At 47.2% G+C, this 7,310-nt stretch overlaps 1 protein-coding gene and 1 long non-coding RNA gene across 2 annotated transcripts in view; one reads left to right on the forward strand and one right to left on the reverse strand.

Moving 5' to 3' along the window:
- Positions 1–798: 798 nt before the first annotated feature.
- On the reverse strand, positions 799–2,501 carry LOC110308808. Its single transcript, XR_002379608.1, has 3 exons — positions 2,446–2,501; positions 1,521–1,644; positions 799–1,417 (listed from the first exon to the last, which is right to left on the reverse strand). It is a non-coding gene; the product is annotated as an uncharacterized LOC110308808 (long non-coding RNA).
- A 2,765-nt stretch (positions 2,502–5,266) lies between these two features.
- Itch (itchy E3 ubiquitin protein ligase) overlaps positions 5,267–7,310 on the forward strand; it is a 123,673-nt gene continuing 121,629 nt past the window's right edge. Inside the window, exon 1 of the mRNA XM_021182181.2 lies at positions 5,267–5,376. The gene's annotated coding sequence lies outside the window, so the exon portion shown is untranslated. The remainder of the gene's footprint in view (positions 5,377–7,310) is intronic.

The following is a 7,310-nucleotide window of genomic DNA, read 5'->3' on the forward strand; positions in this document are numbered from 1 at the left end:
GGATCTCATTACAGATGTGTAGCCACCCTCGGTCACACAAACTGGGTTCCTGAGTAGGAGGCTGGAACTGTAAAGGAAGAGAAGAAACCAAGACCAAGATAAATTCTGACCAAAGCCCAATGTTTACTAAGAGTCTGTGCTTATAAAGGGGGAAAGCCCATCCCCTGCTGATCCACTCTTGATGCCTGTCACCAGCCTGTAAGCAATTAGGCTGACAGCATTAGTTGGCAGTAAGGTCAATTGCCAGGTTGCTGGCTATCTCAGGAAGGCAGGTTCAGCCTCTCAGCAGGTAGCAGTGTCTTGGAGAAGAACAGCCACAGGTAACAGAGCAATAGAACCATCTAGGTCAGAGGCTCCACCCCAAGTAGTCTCATTCACAGTGGCAGCATAGGTCTGAATCATCCTGCTCAAGGCTGGGGGAGGCTACACAGATGGTTTGAGCCACCATGTTGCTGGAAGGTGAACTCGGGACCTGTGGAAGGGCAGTCAGTGTTCTTACCCATTGAGCCATCTCTCCAGCCCACATCAGCCCCCATCATCTTTAAGATGGGTAAAATGATAGCAGCCAGTGGATAGGGTTGAAATGAGACCTGTGTGTGAAGCAAACGGGAAGGGTCTCATAAGCATGGGGGTATCTATTCCCAACCCACATACTAAGAAGTACTGGATGGCAAATTAAAAAGTATCAATCTGGGGAAAGATGGCTCAGTGGTTAAGAGCACTGACTGCTCTTACAGAGGTCCTGAGTTCAATTCCCAGCAACCACATGGGATTAAAGGCGTGTGCCACCACCTCCTGGCGGTGGCGCACACCTTTAGTCTTAACACTTAGGAGGTAGAGGCAGGCAAATATCTGAGTTGGAGGCCAGCCTGGTCTACATAAAGAGTTCCAGGACAGCCAGGGCTACACAGAGAATCCCTGTTTTGAAAAACAACAAAAATCAATCAATCATCAAATCAATCAAAACCCAAATGGTAAAGATTCTAAGTCTTGGGGCTAAGTAGGAAAAGCGAGTTGCAGAACATGACCTCCTTGGAAGGCGCAGGAAGATAACAGCCACTTGTAGCACCAATGCATACAAACCAGACCCTGCACGATGTGCGATGTGCGCGTATGAGCAGGTTACTCTGCAGCAAGGATTGGAAAAGGGACCAAAAGAGGAATCTCACTTTTTCTCCACAGACTCTGACACCGACTGGCTGTGTGATCCTGGACAGATTGCATCACCTCATGGACATTTTTTCATCTGTGAAGGGAAGATTTCCTGGCAGTGGTCTGAGAAATGGTGGCAAAGACTGAAGGAGAGTACTGTACCACCTGTTGGGCAGAGACGGGATTGCACTTCTTTTTGCTCTGTGTTTTCATGATCTTAGAAGGGGGTGGAGCCTCCTCTTCATAATTCCTACAGGGCTTAATACTGAGGAGAAACTTTGTAAAGTAAAGGATTATTAGATTTGGGGAGGTGGCGCAGTAGGTAAAGAGCTCGCTGTGTCATCCTGAGAACCCGGTCTGGTACTTACAACAAAGCATAGTATGATCAACAATAATGCCAGCACAGTTGCATAGCGACGGGCACATCCCCAGGGATTCAGCTGCCAGCCAATCTCAAGCTAGGTTCAGTGAGCAATTTCTCCCCCCGAAAAGCTGGAGAAGGATAGAGGATGACGCTGAACTTTGACCTCTGGCCTCCACACACATGTATGAGTGAGTGCACCCACATCAACACACACACACACACACACACACACACTCGTGAAAAACAAATCTTTTAAAATAATGATATGGGTCCCTAAGTACTGGAATTGAGAACAGCGCCCACATCCCGACGTTTGTAAGATGTCAGTGGACTGCAGAATAAGTGTGGGGATAGTCCTCATGGTAATTATTTGAAGTTTCTTTGGGGCGGTAGTAAATGTCAAATTCTTTCCATTAACCATCTCTATCGTCTTTGTTCCTCTGCAGGGGCTGAGTCAGCCTGTTGGGTGACCCAGGCCTGCCCTAGGGGAGGGAGGAAGCCACACAACTAAGTCCTTTGAGCCTCACCCCTGGCCAGAGGGCATCAGCAATTGGAAAGTAGCCCGGCTTTATGGGGAAACAATGGTACCAGCCAGCTGCGGGTGAAGCTGGGCTGAGCAGCCTAGCCTGATCTGATGCGTGTTAAGAGGGGTGCCCCTCACACCTGAAGGGTCCACTTCACTTGAGGACAACTTAAGTATCCATCAATCAGAGACAATTCTTAAAGCACTTTGGAAAGGGTGGCTCGAGAGAGTCAGGGAATGTAGGAAGGGAACCCCCTGAGCATTCCCCGTGAACAGCTCTATGCGTGAAGTCCCCCGGTCTCCCTGCTAGAGGACCTCAGAGTCCATGAAATTGAACTATTCTAGCACATGGGGGAGAAAACAAGGATCCCTCAGGGGATGGAAGCTGTCTGAGGTCCCATATGACTAACAACCACAAAGCTGGAGCTAAAATCCGGGTTCCCTTCGACACGCCGAGTCCACACCGAGAAGCGATGTTTGCATAGCCTTTTATGAGCACGCTCAAGTCCAATTCTCTGACGAGTGTCCATCTGACACATAAGATAGTGTCTGGTCACCTGACCCCTGGAATCTGAAGCAGGATCTGAAGTATTTGTGTCTCCGGGACAGACACTTGCCTGTCTGACTGTCAAGTCTGTAATGCAGTAATTGCTAGAGTTCAAAGCCTGCCTCTAGAGTCTGGAAAAATAGCCCGTGGATACAATACTTGCTATACAAGCACAAGTTCCAGAGTTCAAACCTCCAAAAACCATAACATCCAGGTGTGACAGTGAGCTTCTGTAGTCTCAGTGTGGGAGTGAGTAGATAGAGGTGATCCTGTGGGTAGGGCTTTCTAGCAGGTCAATCTAGTCAAACCATCCAGCTGCAGTTTCAATGAGAGACCTTGTCTCAAAAAATCAGGTGTAGAAGCAATTAAGGAAGACACCCATTGTGTGACTTCAACATACACCAGTGTGAGTAGTCACATCCCCAGAAGTGTGTGCATTCACATATCACACATGCCCGTACACAAACTCACAAAGCTCAGGGCTAACACTTCCTATGGGCATGACCTTGGATAAATTAGTTTATTGCTTTGGTGGCTCCAAGATGGCCCTCAGTGATCTTTACCTCAGGCTGTCTATGCCCTTATGTGGACAGTTTTCTCGGAGGTTTCCTTCCACAGAGTATCTATTCCCTGTTGTAGGCAGTTCCTTCTCATGAAAGTGACTGGCCTCTGTAACACTGAAGAATTGCAGAAGTGAGAGCCCAACCTCAGGTCAGAGAAGCCACTAGGAAGTTCTATCTTGCTCTCTTGAGCCACTGGCTATGGGGAGAGTCAGCTCCCATGTCAGGCTGCTCAAGGAAAGAGCCACACAGCTAGGGGCTGAGTCCATTTTCTGCTGCTATAACACTTATAAAGACGTTTAATTGGCTCAAAGTCCTTGAGATCTCTGCTGAGGGCCTTCTTGCTGCATCATGACTCAGCAAGAGGCATGATGGCCAAGATGCATGGCAGAAAAGGAGCAGGGTGCGTGCATGCCGTGCGTGCTCGCGTGTGTGTGTGTGTGTGTGTGTGTGTGTGTGTGTGTGTGTGTGTATGTGTGTGTGTGTGTGCTGGGGCTGTTGGTGGGGGCTGGTCTTGCTCTTGCTTCTGATGATCAACCCGCTCCCACAATGCTGGCTTTAGCTTTCCTGATATGATTAACCCCCTGACAACCCCACCTCCCAACACTCTCAGAATAGCATGTAAACATCAATATTAGAAGAGGCGTTCAGACCATGTGTTACAAGTACAGAGATACCGGGTGGTGGTGGCGCACGCCTTTAATCCCAGCACTTGGAAGGCAGAGGCAGGTGGATTTCTGAGTTCGAGGCCAGCCTGATCTACCAAGAGAGTTCCAGGGCTATACAGAGAAAAAACCAAAACCAAAACAAAACAAAACAAAAACAAACAAAAAAACAAGTACAGAGACCCTTCCAACAGCCAACTGACTTGCTAGCCCTGTGCATGTACCCTCTTAGAACTGGGCCCTCACCTCTAGCCTCACTCAAGGCTTTAAGTACCTGAAGCTCTGGTTCACCTCTTCACTAGAGCATCATGAGACTTCTAGAGTCACAGACAACAAGTAAGATAACCCCATCTGATGGTTTTAAACTGTCCAGTTTTGGAGTAATTTCTTACACAGAAATAATGAATGCAAACATTTTTTCCTTCTTTTCTCTATCTGTTTTTTTAATTTAAATTTTATTCATTTATTACCATGTATGTGTATAAAGTATGCCTGTGAGTGTGGGCGCCTACACACCATGATGCACACATGGGGGTCAGAGGGCAGTTTTCAAGAGTCAGTTTACTCTGTCTGCTGGGCAGGTCCTCGGGTGTTGAGCTCAGGTCAGCAGGCTTGAGAGACAAGTGCCTTTCCCGCTGAGCATTTTTCCTCAGCCTTTCCTTTGTGTTAAAAATGCTTCATACAGTTAGAGTGCAGATCCAATAAGATGACAAATGGAAAAGGGTTGGCTCATAGCAAACACCCCACAGTCAAGGGCAATATTGCTCTATTATTGCATCTTACGTGGTATTTAGTTATTTGAACTTTTGTTTGTTTATTGGTTTTTTCAAGACAGGGTTTGGACTTAGAGATCCACTTGCCTCTGCCTTCTGAGTTCTGGGATTAAGGGCATGTTATGCATGGCGGAGGTCAGAGGATGCTTCTCTCCTTCCATCTTAAGTTCCAGGGATCAAACTTAGGTTGTCAGACTTGCAGAGCATTCGCTTTCTCCTCATGAGCCAACTCACCAGCCCTGGTCTCCTCATTTTCCTAGCAATTTCATTCAGAGTTCAGGTCCGAAATACCCTAGCCCAAGAACAAACCCTGCAGGGAACCTCTGGCTCCCCTCCCTGAGGCCAAGTGGAGACCCGCCCCTCCCTCCCCAGTCCGCCCCGCCCCTCCCTCCCCAGTCACTCCTTCCCCAGCTCCCTCCGCCCCGAGGTTCCAGTTCCTACCGCCCCACCCCACCCTGGAACTCATCAGGTCTTTCTTGGCTCATCTGCTAGGAAGCCTATGTTCAAAAATTTCCTCTATCTCAGCACTTTCCAGGGATGTTCCCTGACCCCTGGAAGCTGCCCCTCAAAGGATTGTTTTGCTCCTTATATCTCTGGGAACCAGGTTTAAATTTTAACCGCGCTATGGACTTGACCTTTGAAAAGTTTCTCAACCTCCTAATACCATTTCTTCATCTGCCAAACAGGGAGAGTAACTTCTGCCTCTGGGCTGCTGGGGCATGAAAACAGATCCCGGGTATGAAATACCACTTTGCAGACTAGAGTACACCGGAAGCCCCCTCCAGCTATCAGGTACAGCCCCGCCCCAGTAGCTTCTCAACTCTCAGCCCTGCCTGGCTATTGAGGCCAGCTTTGAATTTTTTTTATCAGGGACATTCGATTTCTTTATTCAGGCTTTCAGCAGAACTTGCAAACATCTTCCAGCACTTTCCTTCTGCAGCTAAGCTAAGTTATGGAGAGAAGAGGGGTTTTGTTTTAATGGTCTCATTAAATAGCCCAGGCTAACCTTAAACTCATGGTCCATGATCTTCCTGGCTCAGAATTCCAAGTACTGAAATTACAGGTGAAAATAAAGAAATAAATAATAATGTGTGTGTGTGTGTGTGTGTGTGTGTGTGTGTGTGGTGCTGAGAATCAAACTGAACATTTCGGGTGTGCCTGACAAACACTATTTTTTTTCTTTTTTTTTCTTTTTCGAGACAGGGTTTCTCTGTATAGCCCTGGCTGTCCTGGAACTCACTTTGTAGACCAGGCTGGCCTTGAACTCAGAAATACGCCTGCCTCTGCCTACCGAGTGCTGGGATTAAAGGCGTGCGCCACCACACTCGGCTCAAACACTCTATTTTTATCCCCCAATAATTATTTTTTTTGACATGAGGTGTGTGTGTGTGTGTGTGTGTGTATGCGCATTGCACAGCACGAGTGTGACGGGCAGACACCTTGCATATTGGGTATCAACCCTTAAGGCACCTTTATCTTTTTGTTAGCAACACAGTCTCTTTTTATCTTTTTTTGTTGTTGTTTTTGTTGTTGTTGTTGTTGTTGTTGTTATTGTTTTTCAAGACAGGGTTTCTCTGTATATCCCAGGCTGTCCTGGAATTAAAGGCGGCGCCCGACTAGAGACACAGTCTCTTATTGGCCAGGAAATTAACTACATAGCTAGCCAGGCTAGCTAGCCTGCCAAAGGTCCAGGAATCTGCCTGTCTCCATCTCACATCTCACCATCCCTGGTTTTACACGGTGGGCTACAACGCCTGGCTCCCCTCCACCCCACCCCTCCGCCCCCTTTAACATGGGTTGTAGAGATCTTAGGTCAGCTCCTCCCATTTGTAAGGCAAGCACCCTACCAACTGAGTCATCACTCCAGGCTCCAAATAAATGATTTATAAATGGAAAAGCCAATAAAAAAATCTTACTGAATGTTATTGGTTCTTAAGCTTGGATGCATGTTGGAATAGCCTAAGGGGGTTAATGTCTCCAAAGATTTGGATTCAATTGTCTGTCTAGGACGTGGCCTGGACATGTAAAACATTTTAAAGCAGTGTTCTCCTTGCAGCTAAAGGGACATAGATTTACCTGGCCACCTAAAATGTGGGAAAAGGAAACAATTCAAAAGGGAATCAAGCAGCGAAGGATTAAAAACAAATGAGACAAGACCATGGTTTTTACAAACTACTAGACAGTTTTCAGGCCATCGAATAGAGTGAGAAAACCCAGGTGGAGTCCTGCACACTCTGGGGAGAAGGAACTGCACCTGAAGAGACTCAGGAGGCCGGAGTGTACAGAAGAGGGGGCTCAGGGAGGTTGCTGCATAGACAGTGCTACTCGAGTGTCCAGCTGCACACTCAACAGCGTGTGCATACAAAGAAGCTATCTGAGCATAAGGGGAGAGATACCCTGAAGAGCTAGAGATAACAGTGTCCAGGGCTCACGCAGGCCCAGGGATACCATCTGTTCCATCCAGCATGACTAAGGAGATTAGTGCTTCCCAAGGCATTTGGTAGAGGACAGGAGGGTATCGCCTCAGTACTGGAGGGAATTTAGCCCAGAATTGAAGTGCCTTGATCACACTTAATATTAAAAGTAAGACTCCAAAAGATCAAACCTTTACCAAGTAACTGAATTGCTTCCCAGAAGAAGCTAATGCCTGCAGGATTACAAAAAACGATCTAGCAGTTAACTAGTGGAACTCACAATGGCCATTATCCAATTAAGAAAAAAAAAAA

Source organism: Mus caroli, chromosome 2 (genome assembly GCF_900094665.2).
Source record: "Mus caroli chromosome 2, CAROLI_EIJ_v1.1, whole genome shotgun sequence".
NCBI classification, from domain to species: domain Eukaryota; kingdom Metazoa; phylum Chordata; class Mammalia; order Rodentia; family Muridae; genus Mus; species Mus caroli.